At 26.8% G+C, this 21,979-nt stretch overlaps 1 protein-coding gene across 3 annotated transcripts in view; it reads right to left on the bottom strand.

The window, feature by feature from the left end:
• Positions 1–21,979, bottom strand: part of LOC145267126 (uncharacterized) — a 545,487-nt gene that overhangs the window by 257,194 nt on the left and 266,314 nt on the right. The gene's annotated exons all lie outside the window — the stretch shown is intronic.

Here is a 21,979-nt window from a genome sequence, read left to right as displayed (position 1 = left end):
TTTATAGAGACATCCTAAATGAGGAGATGTTTGTTCACATTAGATTTTAATATTTTATAGAGACATCCTAAATGAGGAGATATTTGTTCACATTAGATTTTAATATTTTATAGAGGCATCCTAAATGAGGAGATGTTTGTTCACATTAGATTTTAATATTTTATAGAGGCATCCTAAATGAGGAGATGTTTGTTCACATTAGATTTTAATATTTTATAGAGACATCCTAAATGAGGAGATGTTTGTTCACATTAGATTTTAATATTTTATAGAGACATCCTAAATGAGGAGATGTTTGTTCACATTAGATTTTAATATTTTATAGAGACATCCTAAATGAGGAGATGTTTCTTCACATTAAATTTTAATATTTTATAGAGACATCCTAAATGAGATGTTTGTTCACATTAGATTTTAATGTTTTATAGAGACATCCTAAATGAAGAGATGTTTGTTCACATTAGATTTTAATATTTTATAGAGACATCCTAAATGAGGAGATGTTTGTTCACATTAGATTTTAATATTTTATAGAGACATCCTAAATGAGGAGATGTTTGTTCACATAATATTTTAATATTTTATAGAGACATCCTAAATGAGGAGATGTTTGTTCACATTAGATTTTAATATTTTATAGAGACATCCTAAATGAGATGTTTGTTCACATTAGATTTTAATGTTTTATAGAGACATCCTAAATGAAGAGATGTTTGTTCACATTAGATTTTAATATTTTAGAGAGACATCCTAAATGAGGAGATGTTTCTTCACATTAGATTTTCATATTTTATAGAGGCATCCTACATGAGGAGATGTTTGTTCACATTAGATTTTAATATTTTATAGAGACATCCTAAATGAGGAGATGTTTGTTCACATTAGATTTTAATATTTTATAGAGACATCCTAAATGAGGAGATGTTTGTTCACATTAGATTTTAATATTTTATAGAGACATCCTAAATGAGGAGATGTTTGTTCACATTAGATTTTAATATTTTATAGAGACATCCTAAATGAGGAGATGTTTGTTCACATTAGATTTTAATATTTTATAGAGACATCCTAAATGAGGAGATGTTTGTTCACATTAGATTTTAATATTTTATAGAGGCATCCTAAATGAGGAGATGTTTGTTCACATTAGATTTTAATATTTTATAGAGACATCCTAAATGAGATGCTTGTTCACATTAGATTTTAATGTTTTATAGAGACATCCTAAATGAAGAGATGTTTGTTCACATTAGATTTTAATATTTTATAGAGACATCCTAAATGAGGAGATGTTTGTTCACATTAGATTTTCATATTTTATAGAGGCATCCTACATGAGGAGATGTTTGTTCACATTAGATTTTAATATTTTATAGAGACATCCTAAATGAGGAGATGTTTGTTCACATTAGATTTTAATATTTTATAGAGACATCCTAAATGAGGAGATGTTTGTTCACATTAGATTTTAATATTTTATAAAGACATCCTAAATGAGGAGATGTTTGTTCACATTAGATTTTAATATTTTATAGAGACATCCTAAATGAGGATATGTTTGTTCACATTAGATTTTAATATTTTATAGAGACATCCTAAATGAGGAGAAGTTTGTTCACATTAGATTTTAATATTTTATATAGACATACTAAATGAGGAGATGTTTGTTCACATTAGATTTTAATATTTTAAAGAGGCATCCTAAATGAGGAGATGTTTGTTCACATTAGATTTTAATATTTTATAGAGACATCCTAAATGAGGAGATGTTTGTTCACATTAGATTTTAATATTTTATAGAGGCATCCTAAATGAGGAGATGTTTGTTCACATTAGATTTTAATATTTTATAGAGGCATCCTAAATGAGGAGATGTTTGTTCCCATTAGATTTTAATATTTTATAGAGACATCCTAAATGAGGAGATGTTTGTTCACATTAGATTTTAATATTTTATAGTGGCATCCAAAATGAGGAGATGTTTGTTCACATTAGATTTTAATATTTTATAGAGACATCCTAAATGAGGAGATGTTTGTTCACATAAGATTTTAATATTTTATAGAGACATCCTAAATGAGGAGATGTTTCTTCACATTAGATTTTAATATTTTATAGAGGCATCCTAAATGAGGAGATGTTTGTTCACATAAGATTTTAATATTTTATAGAGACATCCTAAATGAGGAGATGTTTGTTCACATTAGATTTTAATATTTTATAGAGACATCCTAAATGAGGAGATGTTTGTTCACATTAGATTTTAATATTTTATAGAGGCATCCTAAATGAGGAGATGTTTGTTCACATTAGATTTTAATATTTTATAGAGACATCCTAAATGAGGTAATGTTTGTTCACATTAGATTTTAATATTTTATAGAGGCATCCTAAATGAGGAGATGTTTGTTTACATTAGATTTTAATATTTTATAGAGGCATCCTAAATAAGGAGATGTTTGTTCACATTAGATTTTAATATTTTATAGAGACATCCTAAATGAGGAGATGTTTCTCCACGTAAGATTTTAATATTTTATAGAGACATCCTAAATGAGGAGATGTTTGTTCACATTAGATTTTAATATTTTATAGTGGCATCCTAAATGAGGAGATGTTTGTTCACATTAGATTTTAATATTTTATAGACACATCCTAAATGAGGAGATGTTTGTTCACATTAGATTTTAATATTTTATAGAGACATCCTAAATGAGGAGATCTTTCTTCACATTAAATTTTAATATTTTATAGAGACACCCTAAATGAGATGTTTGTTCACATTAGATTTTAATGTTTTATAGAGACATCCTAAATGAAGAGATGTTTGTTCACATTAGATTTTAATATTTTATAGAGACATCCTAAATGAGGAGATGTTTGTTCACATTAGATTTTAATATTTTATAGAGACATCCTACATGAGGAGATGTTTCTTCACATTAGATTTTAATATTTTATAGAGGCATCCTAAATGAGGAGATGTTTGTTCACATATGATTTTAATATTTTATAGAGACATCCTAAATGAGGAGATGTTTGTTCACATTAGATTTTAATATTTTATAGAGGCATCCTACATGAGGAGATGTTTGTTCACATTAGATTTTAATATTTTATAGAGACATCCTAAATGAGGAGAAGTTTGTTCACATTAGATTTTAATATTTTATATAGACATACTAAATGAGGAGATGTTTGTTCACATTAGATTTTAATATTTTAAAGAGGCATCCTAAATGAGGAGATGTTTGTTCACATTAGATTTTAATATTTTATAGAGACATCCTAAATGAGGAGATGTTTGTTCACATTAGATTTTAATATTTTATAGAGGCATCCTAAATGAGGAGATGTTTGTTCACATTAGATTTTAATATTTTATAGAGGCATCCTAAATGAGGAGATGTTTGTTCCCATTAGATTTTAATATTTTATAGAGACATCCTAAATGAGGAGATGTTTGTTCACATTAGATTTTAATATTTTATAGTGGAATCCAAAATGAGGAGATGTTTGTTCACATTAGATTTTAATATTTTATAGAGACATCCTAAATGAGGAGATGTTTGTTCACATAAGATTTTAATATTTTATAGAGACATCCTAAATGAGGAGATGTTTCTTCACATTAGATTTTAATATTTTATAGAGGCATCCTAAATGAGGAGATGTTTGTTCACATAAGATTTTAACATTTTATAGAGACATCCTAAATGAGGAGATGTTTGTTCACATTAGATTTTAATATTTTATAGAGCCATCCTAAATGAGGAGATGTTTGTTCACATTAGATTTTAATATTTTATAGAGGCATCCTAAATGAGGAGATGTTTGTTCACATTAGATTTTAATATTTTATAGAGACATCCTAAATGAGGAGATGTTTCTCCACGTAAGATTTTAATATTTTATAGAGACATCCTAAATGAGGAGATGTTTGTTCACATTAGATTTTAATATTTTATAGTGGCATCCTAAATGAGGAGATGTTTGTTCACATTAGATTTTAATATTTTATAGACACATCCTAAATGAGGAGATGTTTGTTCACATTAGATTTTAATATTTTATAGAGACATCCTAAATGAGGAGATCTTTCTTCACATTAAATTTTAATATTTTATAGAGACACCCTAAATGAGATGTTTGTTCACATTAGATTTTAATGTTTTATAGAGACATCCTAAATGAAGAGATGTTTGTTCACATTAGATTTTAATATTTTATAGAGACATCCTAAATGAGGAGATGTTTGTTCACATTAGATTTTAATATTTTATAGAGACATCCTACATGAGGAGATGTTTCTTCACATTAGATTTTAATATTTTATAGAGGCATCCTAAATGAGGAGATGTTTGTTCACATTAGATTTTAATATTTTATAGAGACATCCTAAATGAGGAGATGTTTGTTCACATTAGATTTTAATATTTTATAGAGGCATCCTACATGAGGAGATGTTTTTTCACATTAGATTTTAATATTTTATAGAGACATCCTAAATGAGATGTTTGTTCACATTAGATTTTAATATTTTATAGAGACATCCTAAATGAGGAGATGTTTGTTCACATTAGATTTTAATATTTTATAGAGGCATCCTAAATGAGGAGATGTTTGTTCACATTAGATTTTAATATTTTATAAAGACATCCTAAATGAGATGCTTGTTCACATTAGATTTTAATGTTTTATAGAGACATCCTAAATGAAGAGATGTTACTTCACATAAGATTTTAATATTTTATAGAGACATCCTAAATGAGGAGATGTTTGTTCACATTAGATTTTAATATTTTATAGAGACATCCTAAACGAGGAGATGTTTGTTCACATTAGATTTTCATATTTTATAGAGACATCCTAAACGAGGAGATGTTTGTTCACATAAGATTTTAATATTTTATAGAGGAATCCTAAATGAGGAGATGTTTGTTCCCATTAGATTTTAATATTTTATAGAGACATCCTAAATGAGGATATGTTTGTTCACATTAGATTTTAATATTTTATAGAGACATCCTAAATGAGGAGATGTTTGTTCACATTAGATTTTAATATTTTATAGAGGCATCCTAAATGAGGAGATGTTTGTTCACATTAGATTTTAATATTTTATAGAGACATCCTAAATGAGGAGATGTTTCTTCACATTAGATTTTAATATTTTATAGAGGCATCCTAAATGAGGAGATGTTTGTTCACATAAGATTTTAATATTTTATAGAGACATCCTAAATGAGGAGATGTTTGTTCACATTAGATTTTAATATTTTATAGAGGCATTCTAAATGAGATGTTTGTTCACATTAGATTTTAATATTTTATAGAGACATCCTAAATGAGGAGATATTTGTTCACATTAGATTTTAATATTTTATAGATGCATCGTACATGAGGAGATGTTTGTTCACATTAGATTTTAATATTTTATAGAGACATCCTAAATGAGGAGATGTTTGTTCACATTAGATTTTAATATTTTATAGAGGCATCCTAAATGAGGAGATGTTTGTTCACATTAGATTTTAATATTTTATAGAGGCATCCTAAATGAGGAGATGTTTGTTCACATTAGATTTTAATATTTTATAGAGACATCCTAAATGAGGAGATGTTTGTTCACATTAGATTTTAATATTTTATAGAGGCATCCTAAATGAGGAGATGTTTGTTCACATTAGATTTTAATATTTTATAGAGACATCCTAAATGAGGAGATGTTTGTTCACATTAGATTTTAATATTTTATAGAGGCATCCTAAATGAGGAGATGTTTGTTCACATTAAATTTTAATATTTTATAGAGACATCCTAAATGAGGAGATGTTTCTTCACATTAAATTTTAATATTTTATAGAGACATCCTAAATGAGATGTTTGTTCACATTAGATTTTAATGTTTTATAGAGACATCCTAAATGAAGAGATGTTTGTTCACATTAGATTTTAATATTTTATAGAGACATCCTAAATGAGGAGATGTTTGTTCACATTAGATTTTAATATTTTATAGAGACATCCTAAATGAGGAGATGTTTGTTCACATTAGATTTTAATATTTTATAGAGACATCCTAAATGAGGAGATGTTTGTTCACATTAGATTTTAATATTTTATAGAGACATCCTAAATGAGATGTTTGTTCACATTAGATTTTAATGTTTTATAGAGACATCCTAAATGAAGAGATGTTTGTTCACATTAGATTTTAATATTTTATAGAGACATCCTAAATGAGGAGATGTTTCTTCACATTTGATTTTAATATTTTATAGAGGCATCCTACATGAGGAGATGTTTGTTCACATTAGATTTTAATATTTTATAGAGACATCCTAAATGAGGAGATGTTTGTTCACATTAGATTTTAATATTTTATAGAGACATCCTAAATGAGGAGATGTTTGTTCACATTAGATTTTAATATTTTATAGAGGCATCCTAAATGAGGAGATGTTTGTTCACATTAGATTTTAATATTTTATAAAGACATCCTAAATGAGATGCTTGTTCACATTAGATTTTAATGTTTTATAGAGACATCCTAAATGAAGAGATGTTTGTTCACATTAGATTTTAATATTTTATAGAGACATCATAAATGAGGAGATGTTTGTTCACATTAGATTTTAATATTTTATAGAGACATCCTAAACGAGGAGATGTTTGTTCACATTAGATTTTAATATTTTATAGAGGCATCCTAAATGAGGAGATGTTTGTACACATTAGATTTTAATATTTTATAGAGACATCCTAAATGAGGAGATGTTTGTTCACATTAGATTTTAATATTTTATAGAGGCATCCTAAATGAGGAGATGTTTGTTCACATTAAATTTTAATATTTTATAGAGACATCCTAAATGAGGAGATGTTTCTTCACATTAAATTTTAATATTTTATAGAGACATCCTAAATGAGGAGATGTTTGTTCACATAAGATTTTAATATTTTATAGAGACATCCTAAATGAGGAGATGTTTGTTCACATTAGATTTTAATATTTTATAGAGGCATTCTAAATGAGATGTTTGTTCACATTAGATTTTAATATTTTATAGAGACATCCTAAATGAGGAGATATTTGTTCACATTAGATTTTAATATTTTATAGATGCATCGTACATGAGGAGATGTTTGTTCACATTAGATTTTAATATTTTATAGAGACACCCTAAATGAGGAGATGTTTGTTCACATTAGATTTTAATATTTTATAGAGGCATCCTAAATGAGGAGATGTTTGTTCACATTAGATTTTAATATTTTATAGAGGCATCCTAAATGAGGAGATGTTTGTTCACATTAGATTTTAATATTTTATAGAGACATCCTAAATGAGGAGATGTTTCTTCACATTAGATTTTAATATTTTATAGAGGCATCCTAAATGAGGAGATGTTTGTTCACATTAGATTTTAATATTTTATAGAGACATCCTAAATGAGGAGATGTTTGTTCACATTAGATTTTAATATTTTATAGAGGCATCCTAAATGAGGAGATGTTTGTTCACATTAAATTTTAATATTTTATAGAGACATCCTAAATGAGGAGATGTTTCTTCACATTAAATTTTAATATTTTTTAGAGACATCCTAAATGAGATGTTTGTTCACATTAGATTTTAATGTTTTATAGAGACATCCTAAATGAAGAGATGTTTGTTCACATTAGATTTTAATATTTTATAGAGACATCCTAAATGAGGAGATGTTTGTTCACATTAGATTTTAATATTTTATAGAGACATCCTAAATGAGGAGATGTTTGTTCACATTAGATTTTAATATTTTATAGAGACATCCTAAATGAGGAGATGTTTGTTCACATTAGATTTTAATATTTTATAGAGACATCCTAAATGAGATGTTTGTTCACATTAGATTTTAATGTTTTATAGAGACATCCTAAATGAAGAGATGTTTGTTCACATTAGATTTTAATATTTTATAGAGACATCCTAAATGAGGAGATGTTTCTTCACATTTGATTTTAATATTTTATAGAGCCATCCTACATGAGGAGATGTTTGTTCACATTAGATTTTAATATTTTATAGAGACATCCTAAATGAGATGTTTGTTCACATTAGATTTTAATATTTTATAGAGACATCCTAAATGAGGAGATGTTTGTTCACATTAGATTTTAATATTTTATAGAGGCATCCTAAATGAGGAGATGTTTGTTCACATTAGATTTTAATATTTTATAGAGACATCCTAAATGAGATGCTTGTTCACATTAGATTTTAATGTTTTATAGAGACATCCTAAATGAAGAGATGTTTGTTCACATTAGATTTTAATATTTTATAGAGACATCCTAAATGAGGAGATGTTTGTTCACATTAGATTTTAATATTTTATAGAGACATCCTAAACGATGAGATGTTTGTTCACATAAGATTTTAATATTTTATAGAGGAATCCTAAATGAGGAGATGTTTGTCCCCATTAGATTTTAATATTTTATAGAGACATCCTAAATGAGGAGATGTTTGTTCACATTAGATTTTAATATGTTATAGAGGCATCCTAAATGAGGAGATGTTTGTTCACATTAGATTTTAATATTTTATAGAGACATCCTAAATGAGGAGATGTTTCTTCACATTAGATTTTAATATTTTATAGAGGCATCCTAAATGAGATGTTTGTTCACATAAGATTTTAATATTTTATAGAGACATCCTAAATGAGGAGATGTTTGTTCACATTAGATTTTAATATTTTATAGAGGCATCCTAAATGAGATGTTTGTTCACATTAGATTTTAATATTTTATAGAAACATCCTAAATGAGGAGATATTTGTTCACATTAGATTTTAATATTTTATAGATGCATCGTACATGAGGAGATGTTTGTTCACATTAGATTTTAATATTTTATAGAGACATCCTAAATGAGGAGATGTTTGTTCACATTAGATTTTAATATTTTATAGAGGCATCCTAAATGAGGAGATGTTTGTTCACATTAGATTTTAATATTTTATAGAGGCATCCTAAATGAGGAGAGTTTTGTTCACATTAGATTTTAATATTTTATAGAGACATCCTAAATGAGGAGATGTTTGTTCACATTAGATGTTAATATTTTATAGAGACATCCTAAATGAGGAGATGTTTGTTCACATTAGATTTTAATATTTTATAGAGACATCCTAAATGAGGATATGTTTGTTCACATTAGATTTTAATATTTTATAGAGACATCCTAAATGAGGAGATGTTTCTTCACATTAGATTTTAATATTTTATAGAGGCATCCTAAATGAGGAGATGTTTGTTCCCATTAGATTTTAATATTTTATAGAGACATCCTAAATGAGGAGATGTTTGTTCGCATTAGATTTTAATATTTTATAGTGGCATCCAAAATGAGGAGATGTTTGTTCACATTAGATTTTAATATTTTATAGAGACATCCTAAATGAGGAGATGTTTGTTCACATAAGATTTTAATATTTTATAGAGACATCCTAAATGAGGAGATGTTTCTTCACATTAGATTTTAATATTTTATAGAGGCATCCTAAATGAGGAGATGTTTGTTCACATAAGATTTTAATATTTTATAGATGCATCGTAAATGAGGAGATGTTTGTTCACATTAGATTTTAATATTTTATAGAGACATCCTAAATGAGGAGATGTTTGTTCACATTAGATTTTAATATTTTATAGAGACATCCTAAATGAGGAGATGTTTGTTCACATTAGATTTTAATATTTTATAGAGACATCCTAAATGAGGAGATCTTTCTTCACATTAAATTTTAATATTTTATAGAGACACCCTAAATGAGATGTTTGTTCACATTAGATTTTAATGTTTTATAGAGACATCCTAAATGAAGAGATGTTTGTTCACATTAGATTTTAATATTTTATAGAGACATCCTAAATGAGGAGATGTTTGTTCACATTAGATTTTAATATTTTATAGAGACATCCTACATGAGGAGATGTTTCTTCACATTAGATTTTAATATTTTATAGAGGCATCCTAAATGAGGAGATGTTTGTTCACATTAGATTTTAATATTTTATAGAGACATCCTAAATGAGGAGATGTTTGTTCACATTAGATTTTAATATTTTATAGAGGCATCCTACATGAGGAGATGTTTGTTCACATTAGATTTTAATATTTTATAGAGACATCCTAAATGAGGAGATGTTTGTTCACATTAGATTTTAATATTTTATAGAGACATCCTAAATGAGGAGATGTTTGTTCACATTAGATTTTAATATTTTATAGAGGCATCCTAAATGAGGAGATGTTTGTTCACATTAGATTTTAATATTTTATAGAGACATCCTAAATGAGAGGCTTGTTCACATTAGATATTAATGTTTTATAGAGACATCCTAAATGAAGAGATGTTTGTTCACATTAGATTTTAATATTTTATAGAGACATCCTAAATGAGGAGATATTTGTTCACATTAGATTTTAATATTTTATAGATGCATCGTACATGAGGAGATGTTTGTTCACATTAGATTTTAATATTTTATAGAGACATCCTAAATGAGGAGATGTTTGTTCACATTAGATTTTAATATTTTATAGAGGCATCCTAAATGAGGAGATGTTTGTTCACATTAGATTTTAATATTTTATAGAGGCATCCTAAATGAGGAGATGTTTGTTCACATTAGATTTTAATATTTTATAGAGACATCCTAAATGAGGAGATGTTTGTTCACATTAGATTTTAATATTTTATAGAGGCATCCTAAATGAGGAGATGTTTGTTCACATTAGATTTTAATATTTTATAGAGACATCCTAAATGAGGAGATGTTTGTTCACATTAGATTTTAATATTTTATAGAGACATCCTAAATGAGGAGATCTTTCTTCACATTAAATTTTAATATTTTATAGAGACACCCTAAATGAGATGTTTGTTCACATTAGATTTTAATGTTTTATAGAGACATCCTAAATGAAGAGATGTTTGTTCACATTAGATTTTAATATTTTATAGAGACATCCTAAATGAGGAGATGTTTGTTCACATTAGATTTTAATATTTTATAGAGACATCCTAAATGAGGAGATGTTTGTTCACATTAGATTTTAATATTTTATAGAGACATCCTAAATGAGGAGATGTTTGTTCACATTAGATTTTAATATTTTATAGAGACATCCTAAATGAGGAGATCTTTCTTCACATTAAATTTTAATATTTTATAGAGACACCCTAAATGAGATGTTTGTTCACATTAGATTTTAATGTTTTATAGAGACATCCTAAATGAAGAGATGTTTGTTCACATTAGATTTTAATATTTTATAGAGACATCCTAAATGAGGAGATGTTTGTTCACATTAGATTTTAATATTTTATAGAGACATCCTACATGAGGAGATGTTTCTTCACATTAGATTTTAATATTTTATAGAGACATCCTAAATGAGGAGATGTTTGTTCACATTAGATTTTAATATTTTATAGAGACATCCTACATGAGGAGATGTTTCTTCACATTAGATTTTAATATTTTATAGAGGCATCCTAAATGAGGAGATGTTTGTTCACATTAGATTTTAATATTTTATAGAGACATCCTAAATGAGGAGATGTTTGTTCACATTAGATTTTAATATTTTATAGAGACATCCTACATGAGGAGATGTTTCTTCACATTAGATTTTAATATTTTATAGAGACATCCTACATGAGGAGATGTTTGTTCACATTAGATTTTAATATTTTATAGAGACATCCTAAATGAGGAGATGTTTCTTCACATTAAATTTTAATATTTTATAGAGACATCCTAAATGAGATGTTTGTTCACATTAGATTTTAATGTTTTATAGAGACATCCTAAATGAAGGGATGTTTGTTCACATTAGATTTTAATATTTTACAGAGACATCCTAAATGAGGAGATGTTTGTTCACATTAGATTTTAATATTTTATAGAGACATCCTAAATGAGGAGATGTTTCTTCACATTAGATTTTAATATTTTATAGAGGCATCCTAAATGAGGAGATGTTTGTTCACATTAGATTTTAATATTTTATAGAGACATCCTAAATGAGGAGATGTTTGTTCACATTAGATTTTAATATTTTATAGAGACATCCTAAATGAGGAGATGTTTGTTCACATTAGATTTTAATATTTTATAGAGACATCCTAAATGAGGAGATCTTTCTTCACATTAAATTTTAATATTTTATAGAGACACCCTAAATGAGATGTTTGTTCACATTAGATTTTAATGTTTTATAGAGACATCCTAAATGAAGAGATGTTTGTTCACATTAGATTTTAATATTTTATAGAGACATCCTAAATGAGGAGATCTTTCTTCACATTAAATTTTAATATTTTATAGAGACACCCTAAATGAGATGTTTGTTCACATTAGATTTTAATGTTTTATAGAGACATCCTAAATGAAGAGATGTTTGTTCACATTAGATTTTAATATTTTATAGAGACATCCTAAATGAGGAGATGTTTGTTCACATTAGATTTTAATATTTTATAGAGACATCCTACATGAGGAGATGTTTCTTCACATTAGATTTTAATATTTTATAGAGACATCCTAAATGAGGAGATGTTTGTTCACATTAGATTTTAATATTTTATAGAGACATCCTACATGAGGAGATGTTTCTTCACATTAGATTTTAATATTTTATAGAGGCATCCTAAATGAGGAGATGTTTGTTCACATTAGATTTTAATATTTTATAGAGACATCCTAAATGAGGAGATGTTTGTTCACATTAGATTTTAATATTTTATAGAGGCATCCTACATGAGGAGATGTTTGTTCACATTAGATTTTAATATTTTATAGAGACATCCTAAATGAGGAGATGTTTGTTCACATTAGATTTTAATATTTTATAGAGACATCCTAAATGAGGAGATGTTTGTTCACATTAGATTTTAATATTTTATAGAGGCATCCTAAATGAGGAGATGTTTGTTCACATTAGATTTTAATATTTTATAGAGACATCCTAAATGAGATGCTTGTTCACATTAGATATTAATGTTTTATAGAGACATCCTAAATGAAGAGATGTTTGTTCACATTAGATTTTAATATTTTATAGAGACATCCTAAATGAGGAGATGTTTGTTCACATTAGATTTTAATATTTTATAGAGGCATCCTAAATGAGGAGATGTTTGTTCACATTAGATTTTAATATTTTATAGAGACATCCTAAATGAGGAGATGTTTGTTCACATTAGATTTTAATATTTTATAGAGGCATCTTAAATGAGGAGATGTTTGTTCACATTAGATTTTAATATTTTATAGAGACATCCTAAATGAGGAGATGTTTCTTCACATTAAATTTTAATATTTTATAGAGACATCCTAAATGAGATGTTTGTTCACATTAGATTTTAATGTTTTATAGAGACATCCTAAATGAAGAGATGTTTGTTCACATTAGATTTTAATATTTTACAGAGACATCCTAAATGAGGAGATGTTTGTTCACATTAGATTTTAATATTTTATAGAGACATCCTAAATGAGGAGATGTTTCTTCACATTAGATTTTAATATTTTATAGAGGCATCCTAAATGAGGAGATGTTTGTTCACATTAGATTTTAATATTTTATAGAGGCATCCTACATGAGGAGATGTTTGTTCACATTAGATTTTAATATTTTATAGAGACATCCTAAATGAGGAGATGTTTGTTCACATTAGATTTTAATATTTTATAGAGACATCCTAAATGAGGAGATGTTTGTTCACATTAGATTTTAATGTTTTATAGAGACATCCTAAATGAAGAGATGTTTGTTCACATTAGATTTTAATATTTTATAGAGACATCCTAAATGAGGAGATGTTTGTTCACATTAGATTTTAATATTTTATAGAGACATCCTACATGAGGAGATGTTTCTTCACATTAGATTTTAATATTTTATAGAGGCATCCTAAATGAGGAGATGTTTGTTCACATTAGATTTTAATATTTTATAGAGACATCCTAAATGAGGAGATGTTTGTTCACATTAGATTTTAATATTTTATAGAGACATCCTAAATGAGGAGATCTTTCTTCACATTAAATTTTAATATTTTATAGAGACACCCTAAATGAGATGTTTGTTCACATTAGATTTTAATGTTTTATAGAGACATCCTAAATGAAGAGATGTTTGTTCACATTAGATTTTAATATTTTATAGAGACATCCTAAATGAGGAGATGTTTCTTCACATTAAATTTTAATATTTTATAGAGACATCCTAAATGAGATGTTTGTTCACATTAGATTTTAATGTTTTATAGAGACATCCTAAATGAGGAGATGTTTGTTCACATTAGATTTTAATATTTTACAGAGACATCCTAAATGAGGAGATGTTTGTTCACATTAGATTTTAATATTTTATAGAGACATCCTAAATGAGGAGATGTTTCTTCACATTAGATTTTAATATTTTATAGAGGCATCCTAAATGAGGAGATGTTTGTTCACATTAGATTTTAATATTTTATAGAGACATCCTAAATGAGGAGATGTTTGTTCACATTAGATTTTAATATTTTATAGAGACATCCTAAATGAGGAGATGTTTGTTCACATTAGATTTTAATATTTTATAGAGACATCCTAAATGAGGAGATCTTTCTTCACATTAAATTTTAATATTTTATAGAGACACCCTAAATGAGATGTTTGTTCACATTAGATTTTAATGTTTTATAGAGACATCCTAAATGAAGAGATGTTTGTTCACATTAGATTTTAATATTTTATAGAGACATCCTAAATGAGGAGATGTTTGTTCACATTAGATTTTAATATTTTATAGAGACATCCTACATGAGGAGATGTTTCTTCACATTAGATTTTAATATTTTATAGAGGCATCCTAAATTAGGAGATGTTTGTTCACATTAGATTTTAATATTTTATAGAGACATCCTAAATGAGGAGATGTTTGTTCACATTAGATTTTAATATTTTATAGAGACATCCTAAATGAGGAGATCTTTCTTCACATTAAATTTTAATAATTTATAGAGACACCCTAAATGAGATGTTTGTTCACATTAGATTTTAATGTTTTATAGAGACATCCTAAATGAAGAGATGTTTGTTCACATTAGATTTTAATATTTTATAGAGACATCCTAAATGAGGAGATGTTTGTTCACATTAGATTTTAATATTTTATAGAGACATCCTACATGAGGAGATGTTTCTTCACATTAGATTTTAATATTTTATAGAGACATCCTAAATGAGGAGATGTTTGTTCACATTAGATTTTAATATTTTATAGAGACATCCTACATGAGGAGATGTTTCTTCACATTAGATTTTAATATTTTATAGAGACATCCTAAATGAGGAGATGTTTGTTCACATTAGATTTTAATATTTTATAGAGACATCCTAAATGAGGAGATGTTTGTTCACATTAGATTTTAATATTTTATAGAGGCATCCTACATGAGGAGATGTTTGTTCACATTAGATTTTAATATTTTATAGAGACATCCTAAATGAGGAGATGTTTGTTCACATTAGATTTTAATATTTTATAGAGACATCCTAAATGAGGAGATGTTTGTTCACATTAGATTTTAATATTTTATAGAGGCATCCTAAATGAGGAGATGTTTGTTCACATTAGATTTTAATATTTTATAGAGACATCCTAAATGAGATGCTTGTTCACATTAGATATTAATGTTTTATAGAGACATCCTAAATGAAGAGATGTTTGTTCACATTAGATTTTAATATTTTATAGAGACATCCTAAATGAGGAGATGTTTGTTCACATTAGATTTTAATATTTTATAGAGACATCCTAAACGAGGAGATGTTTGTTCACATAAGATTTTAATATTTTATAGAGGAATCCTAAATGAGGAGATGTTTGTTCCCATTAGATTTTAATACTTTATAGAGACATCCTAAATGAGGATATGTTTGTTCACATTAGATTTTAATATTTTATAGAGACATCCTAAATGAGGAGATGTTTATTCACATTAGATTTTAATATTTTATAGAGGCATCCTAAATGAGGAGATGTTTGTTCCCATTAGATTTTAATATTTTATAGAGACATCCTAAATGAGGAGATGTTTCTTCACATAAGATTTTAATATTTTATAGAGGCATCCTAAATGAGGAGATGTTTGTTCACATAAGATTTTAATATTTTATAGAGACATCCTAAATGAGGAGATATTTGTTCACATTAGATTTTAATATTTTATAGATGCATCGTACATGAGGAGATGTTTGTTCACATTAGTTTTTTATATTTTATAGAGACATCCTAAATGAGGAGATGTTTGTTCACATTAGATTTTAATATTTTATAGTGGCATCCTAAATGAGGAGACGTTTGTTCACATTAAATTTTAATATTTTATAGAGGCATCCTAAATGAGGAGATGTTTGTTCACATTAGATTTTAATATTTTATAGAGACATCCTAAATGAGGAGATGTTTGTTCACATTAGATTTTAATATTTTATAGAGGCATCCTAAATGAGATGTTTGTTCACATTAGATTTTAATATTTTATAGAGACATCCTAAATGAGGAGATGTTTGTTCACATTAGATTTTAATATTTTATAGAGGCATTCTAAATGAGGAGATGTTTGTTCACATTAGATTTTAATATTTTATAGAGACATCCTAAATGAGGAGATCTTTCTTCACATTAAATTTTAATATTTTATAGAGACACCCTAAATGAGATGTTTGTTCACATTAGATTTTAATGTTTTATAGAGACATCCTAAATGAAGAGATGTTTGTTCACATTAGATTTTAATATTTTATAGAGACATCCTAAATGAGGAGATGTTTGTTCACATTAGATTTTAATATTTTATAGAGACATCCTACATGAGGAGATGTTTGTTCACATTAGATTTTAATATTTTATAGAGACATCCTAAATGAGGAGATGTTTGTTCACATTAGATTTTAATATTTTATAGAGACATCCTACATGAGGAGATGTTTCTTCACATTAGATTTTAATATTTTATAGAGGCATCCTAAATGAGGAGATGTTTGTTCACATTAGATTTTAATATTTTATAGAGACATCCTAAATGAGGAGATGTTTGTTCACATTAGATTTTAATATTTTATAGAGGCATCCTACATGAGGAGATGTTTGTTCACATTAGATTTTAATATTTTATAGAGACATCCTAAATGAGGAGATGTTTGTTCACATTAGATTTTAATATTTTATAGAGACATCCTAAATGAGGAGATGTTTGTTCACATTAGATTTTAATATTTTATAGAGGCATCCTAAATGAGGAGATGTTTGTTCACATTAGATTTTAATATTTTATAGAGACATCCTAAATGAGATGCTTGTTCACATTAGATATTAATGTTTTATAGAGACATCCTAAATGAAGAGATGTTTGTTCACATTAGATTTTAATATTTTATAGAGACATCCTAAATGAGGAGATGTTTGTTCACATTAGATTTTAATATTTTATAGAGGCATCCTAAATGAGGAGATGTTTGTTCACATTAGATTTTAATATTTTATAGAGACATCCTAAATGAGGAGATGTTTGTTCACATTAGATTTTAATATTTTATAGAAGCATCCTAAATGAGGAGATGTTTGTTCACATTAGATTTTAATATTTTATAGAGACATCCTAAATGAGGAGATGTTTCTTCACATTAAATTTTAATATTTTATAGAGACATCCTAAATGAGATGTTTGTTCACATTAGATTTTAATGTTTTATAGAGACATCCTAAATGAAGAGATGTTTGTTCACATTAGATTTTAATATTTTACAGAGACATCCTAAATGAGGAGATGTTTGTTCACATTAGATTTTAATATTTTATAGAGACATCCTAAATGAGGAGATGTTTCTTCACATTAGATTTTAATATTTTATAGAGGCATCCTAAATGAGGAGATGTTTGTTCACATTAGATTTTAATATTTTATAGAGACATCCTAAATGAGGAGATGTTTGTTCACATTAGATTTTAATATTTTATAGAGACATCCTAAATGAGGAGATGTTTGTTCACATTAGATTTTAATATTTTATAGAGACATCCTAAATGAGGAGATCTTTCTTCACATTAAATTTTAATATTTTATAGAGACACCCTAAATGAGATGTTTGTTCACATTAGATTTTAATGTTTTATAGAGACATCCTAAATGAAGAGATGTTTGTTCACATTAGATTTTAATATTTTATAGAGACATCCTAAATGAGGAGATGTTTGTTCACATTAGATTTTAATATTTTATAGAGGCATCCTACATGAGGAGATGTTTCTTCACATTAGATTTTAATATTTTATAGAGGCATCCTAAATGAGGAGATGTTTGTTCACATTAGATTTTAATATTTTATAGAGACATCCTAAATGAGGAGATGTTTGTTCACATTAGATTTTAATATTTTATAGAGACATCCTAAATGAGGAGATCTTTCTTCACATTAAATTTTAATATTTTATAGAGACACCCTAAATGAGATGTTTATTCACATTAGATTTTAATGTTTTATAGAGACATCCTAAATGAAGAGATGTTTGTTCACATTAGATTTTAATATTTTATAGAGACATCCTAAATGAGGAGATGTTTGTTCACATTAGATTTTAATATTTTATAGAGACATCCTACATGAGGAGATGTTTCTTCACATTAGATTTTAATATTTTATAGAGACATCCTAAATGAGGAGATGTTTGTTCACATTAGATTTTAATATTTTATAGAGACATCCTACATGAGGAGATGTTTCTTCACATTAGATTTTAATATTTTATAGAGACATCCTAAATGAGGAGATGTTTGTTCACATTAGATTTTAATATTTTATAGAGACATCCTAAATGAGGAGATGTTTGTTCACATTAGATTTTAATATTTTATAGAGGCATCCTACATGAGGAGATGTTTGTTCACATTAGATTTTAATATTTTATAGAGACATCCTAAATGAGGAGATGTTTGTTCACATTAGATTTTAATATTTTATAGAGACATCCTAAATGAGGAGATGTTTGTTCACATTAGATTTTAATATTTTATAGAGGCATCCTAAATGAGGAGATGTTTGTTCACATTAGATTTTAATATTTTATAGAGACATCCTAAATGAGATGCTTGTTCACATTAGATATTAATGTTTTATAGAGACATCCTAAATGAAGAGATGTTTGTTCACATTAGATTTTAATATTTTATAGAGACATCCTAAATGAGGAGATGTTTGTTCACATTAGATTTTAATATTTTATAGAGACATCCTAAACGAGGAGATGTTTGTTCACATAAGATTTTAATATTTTATAGAGGAATCCTAAATGAGGAGATGTTTGTTCCCATTAGATTTTAATATTTTATAGAGACATCCTAAATGAGGATATGTTTGTTCACATTAGATTTTAATATTTTATAGAGACATCCTAAATGAGGAGATGTTTGTTCACATTAGATTTTAATATTTTATAGAGGCATCCTAAATGAGGAGATGTTTGTTCACATTAGATTTTAATATTTTATAGAGACATCCTAAATGAGGAGATGTTTCTTCACATTAGATTTTAATATTTTATAGAGGCATCCTAAATGAGGAGATGTTTGTTCACATAAGATTTTAATATTTTATAGAGACATCCTAAATGAGGAGATGTTTGTTCACATTAGATTTTAATATTTTATAGAGGCATTCTAAATGAGATGTTTGTTCACATTAGATTTTAATATTTTATAGAGACATCCTAAATGAGGAGATGTTTGTTCACATTAGATTTTAATATTTTATAGAGACATCCTACATGAGGAGATGTTTCTTCACATTAGATTTTAATATTTTATAGAGACATCCTAAATGAGGAGATGTTTGTTCACATTAGATTTTAATATTTTATAGAGACATCCTAAATGAGGAGATGTTTGTTCACATTAGATTTTAATATTTTATAGAGGCATCCTACATGAGGAGATGTTTGTTCACATTAGATTTTAATATTTTATAGAGACATCCTAAATGAGGAGATGTTTGTTCACATTAGATTTTAATATTTTATAGAGACATCCTAAATGAGGAGATGTTTGTTCACATTAGATTTTAATATTTTATAGAGGCATCCTAAATGAGGAGATGTTTGTTCACATTAGATTTTAATATTTTATAGAGACATCCTAAATGAGATGCTTGTTCACATTAGATATTAATGTTTTATAGAGACATCCTAAATGAAGAGATGTTTGTTCACATTAGATTTTAATATTTTATAGAGACATCCTAAATGAGGAGATGTTTGTTCACATTAGATTTTAATATTTTATAGAGACATCCTAAACGAGGAGATGTTTGTTCACATAAGATTTTAATATTTTATAGAGGAATCCTAAATGAGGAGATGTTTGTTCCCATTAGATTTTAATATTTTATAGAGACATCCTAAATGAGGATATGTTTGTTCACATTAGATTTTAATATTTTATAGAGACATCCTAAATGAGGAGATGTTTGTTCACATTAGATTTTAATATTTTATAGAGGCATCCTAAATGAGGAGATGTTTGTTCACATTAGATTTTAATATTTTATAGAGACATCCTAAATGAGGAGATGTTTCTTCACATTAGATTTTAATATTTTATAGAGGCATCCTAAATGAGGAGATGTTTGTTCACATAAGATTTTAATATTTTATAGAGACATCCTAAATGAGGAGATATTTGTTCACATTAGATTTTAATATTTTATAGAGGCATTCTAAATGAGATGTTTGTTCACATTAGATTTTAATATTTTATAGAGACATCCTAAATGAGGAGATATTTGTTCACATTAGATTTTAATATTTTATAGATGCATCGTACATGAGGAGATGTTTGTTCACATTAGATTTTAATATTTTATAGAGACATCCTAAATGAGGAGATGTTTGTTCACATTAGATTTTAATATTTTATAGTGGCATCCTAAATGAGGAGACGTTTGTTCACATTAAATTTTAATATTTTATAGAGGCATCCTAAATGAGGAGATGTTTGTTCACATTAGATTTTAATATTTTATAGAGACATCCTAAATGAGGAGATGTTTGTTCACATTAGATTTTAATATTTTATAGAGTCATCCTAAATGAGGAGATGTTTGTTCACATTAGATTTTAATATTTTATAGAGACATCCTTAATGAGGAGATGTTTGTTCACATTAGATTTTAATATTTTATAGAGGCATCCTAAATGAGGAGATGTTTGTTCACATTAGATTTTAATATTTTATAGAGACATCCTAAATGAGGAGATGTTTCTTCACATTAAATTTTAATATTTTATAGAGACATCCTAAATGAGATGTTTGTTCACATTAGATTTTAATGTTTTATAGAGACATCCTAAATGAAGAGATGTTTGTTCACATTAGATTTTAATATTTTACAGAGACATCCTAAATGAGGAGATGTTTGTTCACATTAGATTTTAATATTTTATAGAGACATCCTAAATGAGGAGATGTTTGTTCACATTAGATTTTAATATTTTATAGAGGCATCCTAAATGAGGAGATGTTTGTTCACATTAGATTTTAATATTTTATAGAGACATCCTAAATGAGGAGATGTTTGTTCACATTAGATTTTAATATTTTATAGAGACATCCTAAATGAGGAGATGTTTGTTCACATTAGATTTTAATATTTTATAGAGACATCCTAAATGAGGAGATGTTTGTTCACATTAGATTTTAATATTTTATAGAGACATCCTAAATGAGATGTTTGTTCACATTAGATTTTTATGTTTTATAGAGACATCCTAAATGAAGAGATGTTTGTTCACATTAGATTTTAATATTTTATAGAGACATCCTAAACGAGGAGATGTTTCTTCACATTAGATTTTAATATTTTATAGAGG

Source organism: Euprymna scolopes, chromosome 42, assembly GCF_053919585.1.
Source record: "Euprymna scolopes isolate OS-2025 chromosome 42, ASM5391958v1, whole genome shotgun sequence".
NCBI classification, from domain to species: domain Eukaryota; kingdom Metazoa; phylum Mollusca; class Cephalopoda; order Sepiida; family Sepiolidae; genus Euprymna; species Euprymna scolopes.
The sequence above is the reverse complement of the archived record's forward strand: the minus strand, read 5'-3'. Positions and strand labels throughout refer to the sequence as shown.